At 39.7% G+C, this 21584-nt stretch overlaps 1 protein-coding gene across 2 annotated transcripts in view; it reads right to left on the minus strand.

The window, feature by feature from the left end:
• Positions 1 to 6775: 6775 nt before the first annotated feature.
• Positions 6776 to 21584, minus strand: part of LOC309638069 (uncharacterized protein) — a 37402-nt gene continuing 22593 nt past the window's right edge. Inside the window, exons 7-8 of one of the 2 annotated variants that reach the window (XR_014250981.1) lie at positions 11229 to 14177; positions 6776 to 8021 (exon numbers count right to left, since the gene is read on the minus strand). The gene's annotated coding sequence lies outside the window, so the exon portion shown is untranslated. The remainder of the gene's footprint in view (positions 8022 to 11228; positions 14178 to 21584) is intronic. The other variant, XM_082413597.1, reaches the window with a different exon arrangement.

The following is a 21584-nucleotide window of genomic DNA, read 5'->3' on the forward strand; positions in this document are numbered from 1 at the left end:
CGCCACCAGCCAGAAAGAAATGGGTCTTTTCTTAAAATATAAATACTGCTCAGACCATCATAGTAAATAAAAATATTTACCCAAGGACTAGTGACACTGTACGTAAAAGGCTGAAGGTTATGTAGGCATATATCCATTGTCACTATTTCTAAAACTCAAGGATCATGCAAGCCAGAAGGTAAATGCACACAGATCTCTCACCAATTTGAAGAGATATTTTGTGTGTGGTCTTAAGTAATTCTCTATTCAAAATAGAGCTAATAACACTGCCTAAGAGTGTTTGACAATTATTTAATTATAACCTGCAAAGCACACTAAACACCTTGGCAGAAAGAGATGTATGAAGAAATGGGTGAAATGGATAACAGCAACATAGCCCTTAAAAATGAAATGGTGCACCTCAGATGGGGACTTGAACCCACGCGGTCGGGACTCGAACCTGGCCAAAACTCAGACTGGGACTCGAACCCACATGGCTAGAACTTGAACCCGGCCAAAACCCTGATTGAGACTTGAACCCACACGGCCGGGACTTTAACCCGGCCAAAACCCGCAGTCTTCCAACTGAGATCACACACCTGGTTTCAGGATTTAATGAAGCTCAGGCTCTTGATGTCCCATCGCAGAAAGAATTCAGTGAGAGTCAAAGTGATAGGTAAGAAGTGGATTTACTTAGAGAGAAACACACTCCACAGACAGAGTGTGGGCCATCTCAGAAGGTGAGAAAGGCACCAGGGTATGGGGTTGTCAGTTTTTAAAGGGGTGGGTAATTTCATACGCTAATGAGTGGGAGGAGTATTCCAGCTATTTCAGGAAGGGGCAGGGATTTCCAGGAATTGGGCCACCGCCCACTTTTTGATCCTTATGATCAGCCTTGGAACTGTCATGGCACCTGTGGGTATGTCATTTAGCTTGCTGATGTGTTACAGTGAGTGCACACTGAGGCTCAGGGTCTAGTGGAAGTTGACTTGTCCACCATCTTGGACCATTTGGTTCTAATCAATTTATGTCATGTCCTCAGGCTATGTCATTCTTTCAAAGGTTGTGCACTGCCCCCTTCCCTCCTGTTTCAAAAACACCCTGACACCTTCCACTATAAGCTTAGAAATCACAGGAACCAGGCCATGTCTGTCTTCTAGATCTTCTAATCTCAATATTTCATAAGGTATTTATGAATGAAATCTTTCATTCATAATCAATGAAGGAAATTGTTCATTCATAATCAGTGAAGGAAATTCTTCATTGATAAACTGTGAGTCCTGTGTAGATGGCCTCAATGCTCTGCCCAGAAGGATACACAAAAACATAGGGATCTGTGGCCTAATACAAAAATATATTTGGTCTTTGCCCCCAGTTCCTGGCACAGAGCTCCTAAAACCCTTGCTATTTCCTGAGTGATAGGAGTGTCTTTTGTTATTCCTGAGTTTATCCTAGTGACATGAATTAGGGTGGGGTCCCTAAATAATCTCAGGATGGGGCTGGTCACCAGAAAGACCAAGTGATTAGAGTGTTGGAACTTTCAGCCCCACCCACCAACCTCCAGGAAGGGGAGAGGGAGGGCTGGAGATTCAGCTCTATAAAAACTCCTGAACAATGAAATTCAGAAAACTTCCAGGCTGGTCAACACCTCTAGGTGCTGGCAGAGTGATGTGTCTGGGAAGACATGGAAGTCCATTCTCTGCTCCTCCTCCCCTCCCCAATACCTTGACCTATGCCTCTCTTTCACGGAGTAAGTAAGAGACTTTCCAAATTCTGTGAGCAAATTATCAAACCTGAGGAGTGGCTCATGGGAATTTCCAATTTAGAGCCAGTCAGTCAGAAGTACAGGTAGCCCAGGACTTGTGATTAGCATCTGAGGTGGGAGCAGTCTTGTGGGACTGAACCCTTTAACTTGTGGGATCTGAGGCTAACTCTAGGTAGGTAGCATCAGAATTGAATTGAATTGTTGGATACCCAGTTGTGTCTGAGAAATGGAGAAGTGGTGTCAGAAAAGACACCACATATTTGGTGTCAGGAGGAAAAAAACCTTCAGGATCAAAGGGTGCAGCCAAGTTCATGGAAGTTGAACTTTAAGTTGTAGGTGTCTTTGCCGGCTTCACTCTCCTCTACCTGCCTGAGGGTCCATTTCATTATGACTACTGGAATGTATTTGGAAATCCTTGATATTGGGAAGAAAAACTGACCTATTTCCTCATACCGGGGCTTTCCTGGACTGATGTTCCAAAAGGTTACATTTCTAGACTAAAAGAAAATTGACCGGCGACCGCATGTCAAGCAAGAAATCTTAAAATGAAATGCTGTTTGGGTTATAATTTTGTTAATATCTCTGCTATTTTAAAATTTTTATTTGGTAGAAATAAAGCCTGTTTTAATGTGAAATGTCAACCTAAGTCTAAAATATTTCACCAAGTGGCTTCTTACTAAAACTCTGTAAAAGTGAAAAAAAAAAAAAAAATCCAGAACACAGGAGCAGCCAGGTAACCCACAGGCTCAAGTCCTCTCCTAAGTGAGGTGACAGAAACAGCTTGTATTTTTGATTTATATTTCTTTTAAGTCATAAGCAATATATTTTCTAAATCAATCACTCCTATCTTCCTATCCTATCCTATCCTCCTATCTTCATTCCTTTCTCTAAGCTTCAGAGCTCTCTTTCTCTACCCACTTCTTCCCAACCCTAAATAACTTCAGGCTTGTCTCAACTGCTTATAGTAAAGTATATAATGTTCTAGAAAGTGTACTAGTTGGGGATCAAGAGACCTGAGTCTTAGGTCTATTATTGCCTAATACTGTCACTAACTAGTTTGGGGATTTAGAGTTAATGTTTAAATTCTCTGAGACTTTAGTGGTTTCATTATTTTTTTTTTGAATTTTTGAATTTTATTTATTTTTTTATACAGCAGGTTCTTATTAGTTATCATTTTTATACATATTAGTGTATATATGTCATTAGTGTATATATGTCAATCCCAATCTCCCAATTCATCACACCACCAGTGGTTTCATTATTATAGTAATGCATTTGGACTAGACAGTATTGAAGATCTAAGATTCTCTAACAACATTTTCTATAATGTTAGCAACACTGACTAGTTCCTGAAATTAAGCAAAGGTCTCAGAAAAATTTTTTTTTCACAGTAAGAAGAAAATGGTTGATGCATCCTAATTTCATCATCTACAAAGTAAGAGGTCAATAGATTGTTTCATTCTTGGCATAACTGTAGAAATATAGGATTACACCTGTTAGCTAAAACTTCAGGGAAACACAGGAAAACATTGGTTCCAATCTTAAGAGGAAAAAGAGCAAAGAAATCTAGTCCATATACCAAATGAAAGAAAAGGCAGCAAAAAAAGCAGAGGGAGAGAGGAAAGCACAAATCAAGATGAAAAAGGTAAATAAAAGCAAAAATGTAGTTATGAAAATAAATATAAATAAATTAAAGTTCTTTATTAAAAGATTAAGACTAAAATTGGGTTAAGAAGCAAAATCCAACTATATGCTGGATTAAAAAATATACATGTAAATTAAAAGTAAAAAGATGGGTAAAGATCTACCAGGTTTATGTAAATAAAAGATTAATAGCACAAACAGTAGACAAAAGGAACTAGATAAAACAAAGAATGTAAATTTAGAGTAAAAAAAGATAGACTTCACAACAAAGGTATAATAGGTAGGAGCTGTTATGTACCTAGTAACTGGCATTAAAGTGTATAAACCACACAGCTCTCAGATATAGTGGGAGAAATAGGCAGATACACAACTGAGACCTTGAAACTGTTTTCCTTCCTTGATAAATCAGTAGGCCTAATATAAATTATATTTAACTAGTAATTTTTAAATAATATGATTGTTATAGTTTAAAGTTTATGCCCTTTCATGAGTACATAGACTTAAAAATATGTAGAATGTTTTTAGAAGTTAATCATGTAAAAGAACAAAAATTAAACTTTGACAAATTCTATAAAGGACAAGTATACAGTCTACATTCTGCAACACTAATGAAATAAACTAGAAAATAGTAACAAGAATTTTAAAAAAGGAAACTTTATTTGTAAATTAGAAAACATACATAAGTAACTCTTGGGTCAAAGAAAAGATAAAAATTGTGTTTACAAATTATATGAATGTTAGAAAATTGAATATTAGAACATTTCATATTAAATCTAAACAATAGATTTAAAACTAGTCAGAGGAGATAGGAAATTTCTATACTTGGTTTATTAGAGCAGAACTAATACAAGTAAAAGACTTAAGCTTAATTAAATTTAAGAAGTTAGAAGGTAAAAATATTTTTTGAAAGCAGAAGGAAATAAATAACAAAAATTAAAGCAAAGAGTAATGAAAGCAAACACGTAAAATGTAATAGTCAAGCATATTCTGGCAAGTTCAGAAAAAAAGTTGAAAAGATAAATAACTTAAGACAAAATTACATATAATGAGAAATGAGAGAGCTAGAGATATGAGAGATACTCTTAAAATTATACAATACAATATTGTGTTAAACTTTCAAAATTCACTAATGTCCTGGGAAAATAGAAATGGCTAAAATCAACTCATTAAAACTAGTAAATTGAATAGGCCTTTATCAGTGGAAAAAATTTTTAATTAATTCCAGTAAGATTTCTAAGTCAAAACTATTTTACCAGTCTTTGCAAGTCTTAAAAGAAATAATCTGCCCACCACATATACCATTTTAGCACAGAAGAAGATGGAAACTTTCAGACTCCTTTCACGGTGAGCATAGCCATAAGAACCTACTAAAGATAACATGGGGAAAAAATTACAAACCAATACTACTTCTGAGTATAGATATAAATTCATAAGTAAATTTCTTGAAATTGGGATCTCATAATTAAATAATGAAGACTGTGAGCTTTTACCCTACTTACAAGCTGACAAGTTAGCCTGCCATAGTTTCATGTGGCAGAAGAAATGAGACTTTGGGGTCAGAGACAAAGGATTTTATTACTTATAGCACAGGAAGCAGCCTGAGCATCAGTATGTATGTCAGTGCCCCCCATTCTCAGGGTGGTGATGCAACATGGGCCCAGGTAGATGCCTGCACATTCAGTGGGTTGCTTTACTGGAGAGGAACCCTGAGCTTAGGAAACTTGAATCTTTAAAAGTGGGCAATAAGCATCCTCCCATTGCCCCAGAGAGAGACATTATCTTTATTATAGTGGACAGTAAGCATGCTTGCTGTTTGCTCCAGAGGGAGACACTATATCTTCAAGGCTATAAGCAAACCTGCCCTTTGCTCTGGAGGGAAAGACTATCTCCATCCTTGAAAAGATATTCTGAAACAAAGAGCAGTCAGTGCCTCTGCTTACAAGATACACAGAAATGTGTGAGACCCATGAAGACTTGCCACCCAACACATCATTAGTAGATATTATTCTAAAAGTTCAAGGATGGTTTAATATTTTAAAATATAAATAAGGCAAAAAAAAAACAATATAATACAATTCAACATCTAGTCTTTGTGGTTAAAAAGAAAAATTTTTTTATAAATAGAAATATTATTTCTTTAAATGTGATTTTCAATTTCTTTAATTGAAATCTATCTGTTAAAATCAACATAAATATATTAAATGTTTATCCTAAAGCAACAAGCAACATATTTACAGTGAAACCCTATAGGCATTCTCTTAAAATTGGAAACAAAATAAGGATGGCCATTATAACTGCTATTATCTAACATTATTCTGGAAGTTCCAGTCAATGAAATGAAAATGAAACATATGTAAGAAGTGTAAGTATCAAAAAATCATCATTGGGCTTCCCTGGTGGCGCAGTGGTTGAGACTCCGCCTGCCAATGCAGGGGACACGGGTTCGAGCCCTGGTCTGGGAAGATCCCACATGCCGCGGAGCAGCTAGGCCCGTGAGCCACAACTACTGAGCCTGCGCTTCTGGAGCCTGTGCTCCGCAACAAGAGAGGCCGCGACAGTGAGAGGCCCGCGCACCGCAATGAAGAGTGGCCCCCGCTTGCCGCAACTAGAGAAAGCCCTCGCACAGAAACAAAGACCCAACACAGCCAAAAATAAATAAATTAATTAATTAATTAAAAAAAAAAATCATCATTATTTTAAGTGACACAGTTATACATAGACAAAGCAAGAAGAGCTAAGGAAAAACTTTAAAAATAATGAGTTCAATAAAGAAGCCACAACAAAATAAACATTTTAAAAAATGTCCAGTGCCAGCAATAATGAGTTATTTTAAACAATGTTAAACCATAATAACTAGTTACATAAGATTCCATTCCTGCTAGCCTCAAAATTTTTTAAAAAATAGAAATAAACTGAACAAGAAAGAATGTCACCTATACAAAGATAAATTCAGCACTTCTGAGGCTTTCAAAAGAAAGTATTTAAAAAAAATAAATCACATGATCCTAGGTGGAAAAAGGAATTTTGAAAGTTATTAAATATTTCCAAGTTGAGCTGCAAATATAACTATATTCAAATTAAATTCCCAGTAAGAATTTGGGGATCAGACTTGATAAAATATTTTTAAATGTATATGGAAGAATATCACATGATGATAACAAACAAGTTTCTAAAAATAAGAGTGATGAGAAGGGACTTATCCTTCTAAATATTAAAACATATCATAAAGCTACAGTAACAACTCAACAAGCAAACAAAAACAGAGTGAAATTAAAGAAAAATCAGCATATAGTGGAGTGGGGAAAAACAGAGACCAGAAAAAGGTATACACATCATAAATCAGTGGAGAAAGGATGGTACTGAGCCAACTAATTTTTTTTCTTAAAAAAACAAACAAACAAACAAACAAAAACTTATGTCTCTCTTATATAAAATAATTTCTGGATGGTAAAAGTTGTATTTCTAAAATAAAACCATAGGAAGCTAGAGTAAAAGATTAGTGAAATCTATTGGGGAGGGCAAGGACAAAAGCAGAAAAGTCACGATGGAATAAGTCATGAAGAAAAATAAGAATAGATTAACTGAATAGAAATAGAAATCTTTATAGCAAAAAAAGTCACTATAAACAGCATTAAAAGGCATTCTATAATGACAATAAAATATTGCAAAAGTAATGATAGATGTATTCAATAATGGGAGACAGCATTGGGTAGTTTACAAGTTCAAGCTGGAATTTATGTACAAAATAAGTTCATGTGTTATTTATGATATAGAATAGATGAAAGGAGATACAGAGAAGTGATTAGGAGCACAGGAGCAAATCCCAGTTCCAGCTCTTGCTAGGGATGTCACCATGCCTCAGTTTTATCATCCCTAAAATGAGAATAATAACACCAAACCTCACAGTGTTGTTGGGAGAGTTATGAGAAATCATAGCCTGGCAAGGGAGTAAATACTAAATAAATGTTAACTGTAGGAGTATTAGTTGCAGTATGGGGTATAATAAATTACACTTTCGCTCTTGACTCACTTGTCTCTCTCCATCTGTGTCAGGAACTGGGTGAGAGGTAAACACAGGAATCTAACTGATGAGCATCTATACATAATCCTAATTGTTGATTAAACCAGATTAGAGAAGCAGCTCAGCCTGTGGCCCAAAGAAGTGAGTCTTATTTGGAGAATAAGAGAAACAGAGAAGCTGGCTGCATCCTGGAGACCAGCCGCTCCAAGGAGATGAAGGGGCTGAACCGAGAAGTCTGGGGACTTCACAGGATCGTGGTGGGAATGACTGAGTTGTTACCTTCTCCCATGTCACCAGCCAAAGAACTCGCTCCACCTTGGGATCCAGAGAGGTGATAAGTCAGTGTTCCGCGTACATATCTCCTTCCTGGTCAGCGGAGGGGAAGCCCTTCTCACCTCCAATCATAGAAACATGAGGCGAGAGGGAGAAGCACTCCGCATCCCACCCCACCTTATTACTTGGAAACAATTTTAAATGAAGAAATTGCAATGGAATATTTTACTGACATTCAAAAGTATGTTTTGGGGGCATTGGAAAATTGTCATAATACAGTGCTGAGGGGGTAGGGTGAAGCAGAGTCCTCTTATTTATTCATATTTGCACAGGAAAATTCTGTAAGAAATACAATAAAATGTTAAAAATTGGTTATTTGAGGGGTAGTGAACTTAATTTTAAAATTTTAATTTCTTATAGTTCACTGTATTTTCAAAACTTTCTACAGTTTTAAAATTTTAATTTCTTATAGTTCACTGTATTTTCAAAACTTTCTACAGTTTTAAAATTTTAATTTCTTATAGTTCACTGTATTTTCAAAACTTTCTACAGTTTCTTATTACATTCCTAGTCAGAAATAAAAGAGAGAAATATGACTCTTTACTAGCTTCTTCAGACAATTTCAATTTCTCAAACCAACAGAACTCTAATTTAAAAGGATTTAAAGTATATGGTTTACTTCTTGGCACAGAGATTTTAGAAATGGATCAGGAAAGGGAGACTTTTCCTTTATTTCTATATGCACATCTGTATTTTTTTATAAGCATGTATTACCCTTGAAATTAAAATATAAGCCATTAAAATTTGTATTTTAAAAAGTGGGTTTTTAAAAAAATCTTCTACATCAAGAGACAGGAAAAACAAAGCAAAGCCAAATATATATGCGTAAATGTTAAAGTTTATGGTTGGGCTTGGGTAGCCTTCCACCAAGAAGCTGGGTATTTATTTCAGGGCTCTGCTTCTGTGAGGTTCAAGGGCACCAAATGGGCATTATAAATATTAATAAAAACTTCAAAAGCTAAACCACATTTTTATGGAGTTAGGAGCATAAACTGAAAGAATTAATTTGGGAAGGAAAAGGTGGTGGCTTTCTATGGTTGTTTTGTTTTGCTTTTGCTGAGAAATCCAGCAGTTCTAATTCTGTCACAATAAGGAAAACTGTATAGTTTGTTGTTTTGAAAACCAGTGATGCTTGAGTGTGTATCAGGTCACAGACAAACACGCAGAGGGTCTAGAATATTGTTTTCAGAGTAGAATTTATATCTAAATGTCTAGTTACGATCTAGCCCCCAGGCCCTCCAGGAGTTGGGTCATCTATTAGATGATACGTGTAAGCTTGTACATATGTGTTTTCTAAAAGCTGACCCCAAATCTGAAGAATGTGAAGGGCAAAAACATAACTGCATAACTGACCTCTTGAAAATAATAACCAAATTGAATGAGCAGAAAGGATGGGCACTTCTAAGATGGGGCTGCCGGACAGTGAATTCACGGGGGCAATGATGAGAGGGGACAGCCCTGCAGTCCTACCTTCCAGCCAGACTGTGCTCCCTTTATAGGCCTGAGAGCAGCTGCATTAAAGTTTAATCATAATAAGACTGTGTTCTATTTACATGGCCTCTTTCATCCCAAGAATTTGAGGACTTGGTGGAATTCCTCACATTTATCTTCACAACACCTGCTGAAAAGCAAGCTGGAACAGGTGTTGTCTTCCTTTTACAAGCTGGGAAACCAAGGCAGGTAAACAGGTCTTCTGTGTCCCCTGGTGAGACAGGGAGTTAAAGAAGGGACGGCTGCATGTTTTTGTCCCTCAGAAGGAACCAGGTTAGCACACAGGAAGGACTAAAATCTGCCTTCCAGTTCAGGAGGAATCTTGATGATTAGATAGAGCATCAGTGTCAGTTAGCAGAGTGAGCAAATGGACAGAGGTATGAAATAAGAGGTTCAGGAAATATCCCACCTCAGGGAGTGGGGAAAAGGTCTCCTTGACCAGTAGATGGTGAAAATTCCACAGAGCCTTTTCTTTATGTTATTGCATTGCAATCTCAAAACCCCCCTGTAAAGTGTCAATATCTCTAGAGGCATATTACAGTACGTTTAGCCACTCTCAGACAATAGCATTGCAACAGTAATTAATTTATGAAATTTATCTTTAATTATATTGTTAGCTGAATCCTGAGTCTCAATGGAACTAGGAGCCGGGCAAAATACGTTTTGATGGAAGGAAGGAGTTATCAGCTATGTTCTGCAAACTCAAGTCCTTTTTGCAAAGAAGCTATATATTAATTAATTCAATTATTTAACTAGAAAAATTGGTTCAGACTATTTCTGATGGAAGCAGAATGAGGCAGGGAGAGAATAATAATAATCCTGGTTCGAGTCTTGCCTGGCCATCCACCAGCTATACACCAGCAGGCAGGTCAGCCTCGCTAAGCCTCCACTTCTCCTGTGTTATGTGAGAACAATCATGTGTGATCTCAGTTTGGATTCCCCCAAGGGCAAATCTTGAATCAAGAATGGGGAGCGGGGCTTCCCTGGTGGCGCAGTGGTTGAGAATCCGCCTGCCAATGCAGGGTTCGAGCCCTGGTCTGGGAAGATCCCACATGCCGCGGAGCAACTGGGCCCGTGAGCCACAACTACTGAGCCTGCGCGTCTGGAGCCTGTGCTCCGCAACAAGAGAGGCCGCGACAGTGAGAGGCCCATGCACCGCGATGAAGAGTGGCCCCCGTTCGCCGCAACTAGAGAAAGCCCTCGCACAGAAACGAAGACCCAACACAGCCAAAAATAAATAAATTAATTAATTAATTAAAAAAAAAACACACAATATTTTATTATAAACTGAAAGCACCAAAAAAGAAAAAGAATAGGGAGCAAGTTTGGGTGGTAATCCCTGGGACCACTGGAGAAGTGAGATGGGACGAGGGGAAAATCAGTCCAAGTGGCTTCAGTGAGGGGGTCCCACTGTGGTCACTGCTTTCAACCCCTGTGAGGACCCTTTGGGACACTGTGGGAACGTGCTTCAGAATTGTCCCAGCAAAGGGAAAGGAAGCTGGGGGGATTTATACAGGAATTCCCATTCTTCCAAGGTTGAGGGTTGTTCCTGGGCAAAGGATTCATGGGTACTTCCCCCTTAGCCCCTGACTAGGCTGAGGATCTTCCCATGAGGCCAGAGCACACGTGAGGCAGAGAGACACCGCCATCACGCAGGAGACCAGACTGCCCGCAGGAGGCTTCCTGGGGTGGAGCAAGGAGATGGAGATGGGCACCAACGGTGTCTGTCACACACAGAGCCGCTCCCTACAGCTGCTGAGGAAAGTCACAGAGGATAATGTGAATATGATACTTAGCATAGCATCAGGCACATGAGAAAGAGCCAATGTCAGTTGCTGTGATTGTCATTATTGCTACTTTTTTTTTTAAATTAAGGTGGACCTAAAAGCTTACTGTCACAGCAGAGGGTTCAGGGAGCCAGGAGAGAGCCAGAAGCCCCTGGGTAGGTCTGAGAAGAGAAGCCATAAGAATTCAGAAGAGTGAAAATAGTACAACCGTGAGGGTGTCAAAGGCAATCTTCATGTCCCTCCGAGTTCTGCCTCCTTGATCCTGGGGGACACCGGTGGGTCAGCTTAGCCAGATCTCTATAGAGAACCAGAGAAGAAAAATAAGTCTGCCTGTCCTTGCTACCAGCCTTCCCAGGTAGAAGCACACCTGGCAGTGGAAAATCCCAACCCCCTGGCTGGGATAAGAACTCTCTGACTGCAGAAGGAAGCGCAGTAAGTATGTCTGGTTCAACCTGGGCTACATGACAGCTTCTCTGAAGTTTTGCTTCAACTTGAGGCCCAATTCAACAGGCATGAATCCCCACAAATTAACTCCCAGGGAAAACACAGCCGTTGGAGAAGAGAACTGACACCTTTTGCAAAAGAGCAGAACCTTCAGTCCGGTACATGCAGGATGACTGTCTTCGACCGAGGTGAGATATAATGGATCCAGGTGAACCCCCAACGACGGGCACAGCGGCCGCAATAGCTGAATCCATCACCGTTCCCCCTGTGCAGTGTTGTGCTTCTACCTCCCTTCTATATGGAACACGGCTCACAAAAGGAAACTGTTTTGTTTGGCAGGTGGAAAATCATTTCAATTGTGCTATTTTTCTGTTTACTCAAATAAATATAAAGATGCTTTTCTTTTCCGCAAAGAATTGTTATTGCTATTTGAATCTATGTTGCTTCCAAAACAAACATCTTACTTTGAGTTCAGAGCAGAGCATGTTATTCCTCAGAGGAGTGATATTCTTTAGAAGGCTGGTGGGAAACTTGTAGAATATTGAAAGGATAAGACTAATTCCAGAATAAACAACCTGGAAACTTTGTTTTCTGACCTCTAATAACTCTGAACGGTCCCTCCCATAGGATGTACTATGGGAGTGACTGAAACATGAAGGATTGGCCTATAGGACAAGCCAAGGGTGGTCCAGCCCCTCCCTAAATCCACAGCTGATCTTACAAGGCTATTCTCAGAGCTGTCGGTCTTTCTCTCTGCCTATACAGAGCCCTGTCTTCCCCTATAAGCCCACTTCTGCTTCCAGTTGTGTTCTGTGGAGATCTCACTCCCTCTCTAATGAGCAAGTGCTTACTGAGACCTGGACCAGATCTTAAATTACAATGAGTCTCATGGAAAAATTAGTGGATTCACTTGTGGCTTCCTTCTACCATCCCACCATTCAAGTCCCAACTCCTGCAGGGAGCCGTATCTACCAGCTGTCTATGTCATTGCCTGGCCAAATCTCTCTAGGATTTCTTTTAGTCTGATTTTGTTTTTATCCTTCCAATCCATGAAATGGATGCTAACTTACATAGGAAAAGTAGATAAGTAATTATGCTCTTGTTATTGACCAGCTTCTCTCTCTTTTGTCTTTTTTAGGAGTCAACATGATTATCATCCTCTTCAAAACAAGTGACAATTACTGAGTGTATTATCCTGTGCCACTCTCCAGACGCAATGAGGGCAATAGCATTATCCCCATTTTAAACAGGAGGGATCTGGAACTTGGAAAGTTAAGTAACTGACCAAACCATTGTACAGCTAGACAGGGCAGCACTGGCAGATTTAACCCAAGAATCTGCATAGTTTGTGTTTTAAACCACCATGTACTTCTGCCTTCCACCATCTGATTAGGCTGTGGAGTCCTGGGGGACCATCTACAATAGCACATATGCAGATCTTCTATTAATAAAGGCTGCAACCTTAATGTCTTCCATGTGTGGTGCCCCATACATTTACACAGCCCCTTCCACATGCATTCTCTTATTGAATTCGAATGGTAACAATCACGATAGGGATCAGTCAGGCACAAGTCTGCTTTCTCTGCTTAAAATAGAAAACTTGAAATTCAACATTCCCTATCCACAAGAACAGCCAATAAGTGACATCTACTTAGCATCGTTCTTTTTTTTCCTCTCCCGTCAGGGTACAGGCTTCTATCACACATCGTATCCCTCTTTTTCGTTTTGCCTCTATAGAAACAGAATGTTGTTTCCTCTAAGAAAAGCGTTCCCCTGATGGGAGTGACACGCCCGTACTAATGGAGGAATAAAAGTCTCACGATTGAAACCTAGTTAGAACCTGCAGAATTTATAACTCAGCAGCAAGAATGTTCTCTTTGCAGAAAACTGGGACATAATCAAGGCTTTCAATGGAGGGCAGAAAAGGGAAATCACAGAAAATCAGTTCAGTATTTTTGAGGTGTGGAATGGAGATAAAGGAAATGTTGTCTCAACTGTTTTGTGGGCAGAGAGATATGATAATTGTTTTCCTCTTTAAGGCCAGGACGTCTCCTCAATTCGTGGTGTGACCTTGCTGTGTCGTTCCGTGGTCTGATCCAGTTTCCACCAGTAACTCTAAGAATATAAGCACATATTGGTAAAGAGCTCAGTGCAAACACTGAATGACTTGTATCACCATCACAACACTGCCACTCGTTAGTGTTCTGACCTAAAGCAAGTTCTTTAATAGACTTTCTAAGTCCGTTTCCCCATCTGTAAAATGGGGATAATAAATCTGCCTCAAAAGATTGTTGTCGAATTAAATAAGAATCCAAAGCACTTAACATGACTGATAGAAAGTCTTTAGCAAACTAGAGCTACTAATATATGCAATATTCTTTTTTTTTAATCATTTTAAAAGTCCTGTTTTGCTCAGTCTATTAAGTATCCTGCAATCTAGTGACGACAAACACTAATAAAGATGGTTAAGTTATAGCAGTTGGGGTAAATGATACACTTGATACACTGTGACATAATAAAAGGACACCCAGATCTCAATGTCTTAGCACAATCAAGTTTTGCTTCTCACCAATGGCGAGTCCAAAGTGGGGTTTCCTGGTCAGACACACTCCTGGGTTGTCCTTCTTCAGGTGGTGACTCGGGGACCCAGCCGTCTACTGCCAAGGGGCTTCCTCCATCTCTCTTGTGACTTCCAGTTGTTGGTTTTCAGCCACTTAAGGGAGGAGGCAGAGAGGCTAGAAGTCCATGTGACATGTTCTATGGTCACCCACATCCTGGTCTCTAGCCCTTAGTCACGTGACCCCCATCTAGACACACAGGGCTGGGAAATGCTGCTTAGCTGGTGCCCAGGAAGGAGGGGAGAAGCAGATATGCGTTAACATTGCCAGAAAGGATCAGGAGAATCATTTCACTTTTAATTTTGATACAAGTAGGACTTATTTTTTGGAGGCATGTACAAAGAAGAGATTATATTAGTCACTTTACATTAGAAACATTTCATCAGAAAACAAAACTGCATGAATCAGAGGCCAAACTGCAAAGGGGGTAGAAGTGTGATTTTGTTCTTCTCCTGACTTATCTCTCCTCTGCTGCCCCTTCTTAATCAGTGTCCTTCTCTGTCTTCTACCCTCCCAGACCCCCACCATAGGGCTCCATATAATGTTTCATATTTCAGACAATGATGTCCGTTAAAATATGCCTTATTTCCTCAGAGCCATATTGTCTGATAGGTGACAGCTAATTAATCCGATAAAGTAATTCACGCAGCTAGAATAACGATTATTGTGGGAATTGTGTTACTAGGCCCAAGTAACCTGTACTTTTAATAGGTTCCTTCCAGCCAGAGACAATGGCTTAACCCAAATAAATTGGTCTAATGGTAAGAACTGTTCAAATGTGAGAATCTTAGTCATGATGGCAGCTCAAAAAGGACACGTGTAGCAGGAGCTGCTCTGATAGAAACCTTGGACACCTTAACTTTGTTCCCTTTTACTTAACATTTGTCTTAACTGGGCTGGTGAATTATGTATCTGTAAAACTTCTTTTCTAATTAAATTTAATTTTTTATTTTATATTGGAGTATAGTTGATTTACAATGTTGTGTTAGTTTCAGGTGTACAGCAAAGTGATTCAGTAATATATACACATATATCCACTCTTTTTCAGATTCTTTTCCTATATAGGTTATTACAGAATATTGAGTATAGTTCCCTGTGCTATACAGTAGGTCCTTCTTGCTTATCTATTTTGTATACAGCAGTATGTATATGTTAATCCCAAACTCCTAATTTATCCCTCCCCCCAGTCTTTCCCCTTTGGTAACCACAAGTTTTTTCTTAAAATCTGTATCTGTTTCTGTCTTGTAAATAAGTTCATTTGTATCATTTTTTTTTTAGATTCCACATGTAAGTGATATCATATGATATTTGTCATTGTCTCTCTGACTTATTTCACTTAGTATGATAATCTCTAGGTCCATCCATGTTTCTGCACATGGGATTATTTCATTCTCTTTATGGCTAAGTAATATTCCATTGTGTATATGTACCACATCTTCTTTATCCATTCCTCTGTCAATGGACATTTAGGTTGCTTCCATGTCTTGGCTATTGTAAATAGCTGTAATGAACATTGGGGTGCATGTATCTTTTCAAATTATGGTTTTCTCCAGATATATGCCCAGGAGTGGGCTGCTAGATCATATGGTAGAATGTTCTGATACAAGGCTGAATCATTTAGTTGGAAAGGCTTCTTAGAAAAGCACTACATATTTAGGAAAGAATTTTCTGTAGCTACACAAGATTCCTTATATCATGTCCTTTCCTTTCTAAATATGTAAATCCAGCTCCCTGGAAGAGTAGCAAAAGGCAGTGACGCCATGGAGGTCATAGCCATCATCATAATTGTGTTCAGGAATTAAAATCCCTCATTGACTCTTGACTGGGAAGAATCACATTATGTCCACTTCTTCCTGAATCCAGGGTATTGTGAGGATTTGGTTCTGGTTTTGGTTTTGTTTTGTTTTTCGGATGTGTGCAAAAGCAAAGGTGTTTGTGGTAAATATCAACAAAGTAACCCAAGCCCCTTCAGCAGGAATTGTTTCCCTGTGAGTAGGTTCATAAATGGGCAATTTCTGGCTTCCACGCCCTGAGTGTGAAGAATAGATCTGCTCTTTCTGATGTCATAAGGTGGGAGATGGACCTTTGCAGCCTCGTTCACAGTATGAAGGCCACTCTCGAGAAGATCTGCTGTCACTCCTTTAAGAAATCGGACGCAAGGAGTGGGAGGAAAAGCAAGACTCTGCAACTGGGGTGGCTGTACACAGAACCACGCTCCTCAAGAGTGTCGAAGGGCCCCAACTCCCAGGGACTGTCCCTGAGGCCGGCTCTCGCATCCACTGCCCTTTCCCTTCCTTGACACTTACTGACTGTTGAACTTTTCAGTGACCCACTGAGTTAAGATAAACACCCCTATGCTAGAGAAGGAGACTCTTGGATACAGAAAAAGAAACAACTTTCCCAGGATCATATTGAATACAACGACTGCTCATGGGGACCTCGTCTTGCATCTCTCTAACCAGCCGGTCTTCACATCCCAGAGCTCTTATATGATTGGCTCTCAGCAGGCAGCAAAAGGCAACCTCGTTCCCACAACAGGATTAATGAAGAGGGGACACACGTTGCAGATAAATCTGAGTTCAGATCTGGCCTGGCCCTGCACTAGCCATGTGACTTTGCAAAGTCCCCTGTGGCCTCTGAGCCTCAGTCTCTTCCTCTTAGCATGGGGATCCCAGGGGTAATTGTAAGGATCATGTGAGCTGACGTGTGTGAATGTCCGGCATCTGGAAAGCATTGGCATCCAGAAGCATTAATAGCTGATGATGATACTTTAACTTTTTAAAGTTTATTAGACCCCCTCCTGGATATAGTGCCCAGGCTGGGGCTGGCCTACAAGAAATAGGATACATATGTGTTCTTGATGGGCTTAAAAATCTAGTTGGAAAGAGAAGCTATATGAAACAGCAAAAGAGTACATTTTCAGTGCTAAATGAATGGAATATAAAATTAGTAAAATCAGAAATAAGAAGCAGCAGTAATAAGTAGAAGTGTCAGGGAAATTAAGGTAGTTTTGGGAGAGAGTTTGAGACAGACACTAGAGGAGAAGTATTTTGCCCACTCCAGGGGAAGTGGCCTGAGCAGCAACGGTGAGGCTTATATATTTAACAAGAAACTCTCAGTTAACTCAAGTGATTGGCTCTTTGATGGTGGATTCCAGACTCAATTAACAAGACAGTCGGATTGCATTTTGAGAGTCGCTTCCTGATGCCCTGCAAGTTATGTTTTACAAAGGTCTAGCTCCCTATCTGGAAGTCCGGCCCTGCCACAAAAGATCAGCTAATGTCACACAGAACCTTTCAGGGTGAGGTGGTGTGAAGGGTCAAATGACTTAACTTGCTCTTCCAAGGGCCCACGTCATCCAAGTAAAGCTCACTAAGATAAATACGCACAGCAAGTGCACAGTGTCTACCTCTTGATCCTTTAATAGGTGTTGGCAAGACAGATTTGAACTCTCTACAATGGTCATTTCCATCCTTTGTTTCTGAGGGCTAAGCCCGACCCTTATCACTCAACAGAGGTTCCCCAGGGGAGAGTTGGCCTCTGTGTGTGCCCGCTCATGTGCACACGCTTACTCATGCAGACATAGGTCTTGAGCAAGCAGAGCATCTTAGACTTTCATGGGAATACATGTCACGGGGACATTTCATTAACATGCAAAGTCTGGTTCAATAAGTCTGAGGTGAGGCCTGAGATTCTGTGTTTCTGACAGGCTCCCGGGTGATACAATGCTGCCTCTCCAGAGGCCACATTGAGAGGAGCAATTGGATCCCATTCAGGTGGTTTGGGGGTCATGTTTGTGGGGACTGGTGGAGAACCACTGCTCCTCCGCGACCAGGGGACCCCCGAGTCCCTGAGGGGTAGTCCTGTTCGGATGCACTGTTGTGCAGGCGCTCCGGGCTGCATCCCGGGGAGGATCGCCGTGGCCAGGAGAGGTCCCTTAAGGGTCTGGTAGCCTGTGACTACAACACCTGAGACCAAATGGACACCTATTCCCAGACCACTGAGGCGTGAGGTTATGGAAACCTCCACCATGCTCACAGGGCACCTTCTTCGTGGAGGTCAGGAGATTCCCCCATATGCCTTAAACCTACAGACCAGGCCTGGTTCTGTCTGTGGAAACTTCCTCTGAAGGACTGAGTAGTTCCACGCAGAGTGAAAGAAGGCAAGAGGGGCAGCAGGAGCTCAGAGTTCCCTCCCCTGGGGGACTTTAAGTGCTGCTTTGAGTGATGCTGTTGGGAGGACAGGGGCAGATCATCCTAAGGCCTGCCTGTAGTCAAAAGAGAGCTTTGGAAGTGAAATGTTCCCACGGCTTTAAAGGCTCTGAGAGAGCAGTGCCTGGCTTTCCCCACGGACACAGTGACACACTGTGATCCAACAGCTGCATGCTGCCCACTGTGGGCACGGGTCACAGTCACTGAAGGCCCCCAGGTAGCACTACTTTTGTCCAGGACCCCCCTTCTATGCCTATAACTCTGAAACTACATGACATCGTAACCTTTATACGAATTTCTTCTAGACAGCATTTAAAAACACCCAAATCTTTCTTGACCTTTACATTTTAGCAGAGTTTTTTTTTTTTCCTTAAATTGATGTTACAATAATTTTTTTAAGCTGTGGCATTTTTAAAGCTACTTCAAGAGGAACTTCACTTTCCCTTACCCATGCTATTTGAGACCAATCATTAATCATGAAGGGAAGGCACCAAGGACTCAAAGCCAGCTTTATTATGTTTTCATGTTTGTGACATTTTCTTTCTAGCAGCTAGTGGGAAGTTCCTACCCTTTTTGTTAATTATCTACAAGTTGTAGAATTTGTTTTCCAGGTTCCAGCCCTCTTCTATCACCTTCCACACCCTCCTCTGTCATGACCCTGGCTTCTGAGAGGGCCTTTAGATTGGGGTCTGCAGAGAATGGCTAATGGATAACATCTTAACCTTGTAAAATATGAGTCCATTTTGTCTTGGGCAAAACAGACTTTTCTGCCTGTCAAGAGACAACTCAGCTGTCATATTCCAATCTGATTTTTTTCCATAACGGCAACTCTTATAGAGGGACTGTAAAATGATGGATCCACATTTGCATAAGGGTTTAGGTCAGAGGTCACAAAAACCTGAGGCCCCTAAGGCCACTGTTCTGCCTGGCTATAGTCAAGTAATCTGATAGCAGTGGCACCTTCTAAACCAGGGGTTCTTAACCTGGAGTTCATGGATACAGCTGTGTGCATAGTAGAATTCAGATGGCCATGAACTTGGATGGGAAAAAAATTGTATCTTTATTTTTATTAATTTCTAACTGAAATTTAGCATTTTATTCAATTATGAATACAGGCAAGAAACTACTGTGGTATTGGCAAGCATGCCTTCACTGCGTCACCAACAGAAATCATGGGTGTTTTCATATCACATCACAGTTGCTGTAGATATCTTGAAAAATTGCTTATATTTACCACTACTTGAAAATACGGTAGTTATTAGTTTGGCCGCTAGAACTTGTTATTTAATGCATTAATAAAGAAGCACATATATTACTATCTCATACATTTGTGTGTTTTTTAATACTTTGATAATTATATTTCTGTGTAATTGGTTTCCTTTGTAATTCTATGCATTTTATGTTATGTGTTTTAAAACATTATTCTGAGAAGGGTCCATAAGTTTCACCAGATTCCAAAAGGGTTCATGGCACACACAAAAATATGGGTAAGAAGCCTGACTTAGAGCCCCAGTTTGCCAGTGTCAAAGTGGCCATGTCATTCATTTTTGTAACATTCCTAATGCTTGTAGGAATTTGAGTTGACTTGCTTAAGTTTAGGGATATTTTTGAAGAATTTTTCTTTATATTAGGAGGTATGTGCTTAATCACAGGTGGTATCATAGTCATTTATTCATTTTATTATTCATTTATTTAAAATATCCCTAATGACCTTTGTTAAGCTTTCTGTCAACTACTGTGAAAGATTATCAAATGAAAAGACATTGTCCCTGCCTCCAAGATCTGGGACTCCAATAAGAAGTTTATCACTCCTATAAACTCCTTATTAAATTATAAGTGTTCTGTACTGTTATTCCCACCACTAGCAAGATCTACCCTTGAGTAGCAAAGAACAACTATCCAGACCTATGCCAGGTGTTGTCAAAGGACAAAAATTTTGTTTCTTTTTCATCTTCTTCTAGAAAGTTTGAGGACTTTCATTCAATAGCCATTTATTAAGTATCAGTTGGAGGTGTGGGCAAGGGAGATAGATGTCTCTAGATGACTCTCAATTTTCTAGCCTGAGTCTCCCAGTGGAGAATGCTACCTTTCAACAAGAAACAGAATGTGTGTGAAGGGAGGGAGGAGATCATGCTTCCTGGGGAAGGAGATTGTTGAGTTTTGACCTTGATGAACTTGAGGTTGTGTGATTATAGTTGGATATGTGGATCCAAAGCTTAGAAAAAGTCTGGATTCAAAATCTAAATATGGGAGCCATCAGCTGTACAGGTGGTTAGTAAAACCACTGGCAGGGATGAGATTGCTCTTTTACCATGCAAACATGCATCCTTTGAGGACTTCTATGTGGCTAAAGACAATGACAGGTGTATAGTAAGTAACTTCCCATACCCCATTCCTCCATGGAACAGTACACAATAACTGCAGAACTATGAAATCTCTGTGCAAAACCATATTCTCAATATTACCTTAAGACAATGCCAAGAATGCTAATATATATATATATATATATATATATATATATATATATATATATATATGTATACATAGTGAGTAAAAAGAGAAAAAGAAACAAATTCTATGCCCTTCTGCCCCTCCCAACTCCTACCACAGAGCTTTGCTGCAAGCAAAGGCAGACCAATAAAAACTTCTAGGAATACAGAAGAAGGACACAGGCAAGGGGACCTTAAGGAAAGTTGGAGAGGACACTAGGAAGATTAAACAGAGCTGAACATCCTAAAGGAGATTTCAAAGTTTGTGCCTTTGAAAGGGTAGGCAGCTCCTTTAGAACCAGACACACAATTTAAAGTTGTAGACACAGTTTAAATGAGCAAGTACGCATTAAAAGAACAGTCTTTCAAACACATAGCTTCTGGAAGAGAAAAAAAAAGAGGAAAAAAAAAAACAGAAGGAAAAAGAGTCCTTTAGCAATTAGGTAGTAAAGCAGAAATGAAGAAAAATGTAGGGGCCTGCAAGAAAAAATAGATCAACAAAATTAGGGGACTCACAGTCCTCCTCCACCACCAAAACAAACAAAACCTGCTAAAGTATTTGAATTTTAATAGATCAACAGTGAAGAGTGCCTTTTAACCAGGACCATGTAAAGCATTCCAGTATCACAAAAAGTAAAATCAGGACAATAAAATCCAAAAAGGACTATTGCAGAATGAATTTACACACAAATCAACTGAGAAAAATCCAACCACCCTCTTCCAAAAAAAAAAAAAAAAAGACAAAAAACAAAACAAAAATAAAACATGAAGCAGAAGGAAACTTTACGTTTACATTCCAAAT

This window comes from Balaenoptera physalus (genome assembly GCF_965194825.1).
Source record: "Balaenoptera physalus genome assembly, chromosome: 1".
NCBI classification, from domain to species: domain Eukaryota; kingdom Metazoa; phylum Chordata; class Mammalia; order Artiodactyla; family Balaenopteridae; genus Balaenoptera; species Balaenoptera physalus.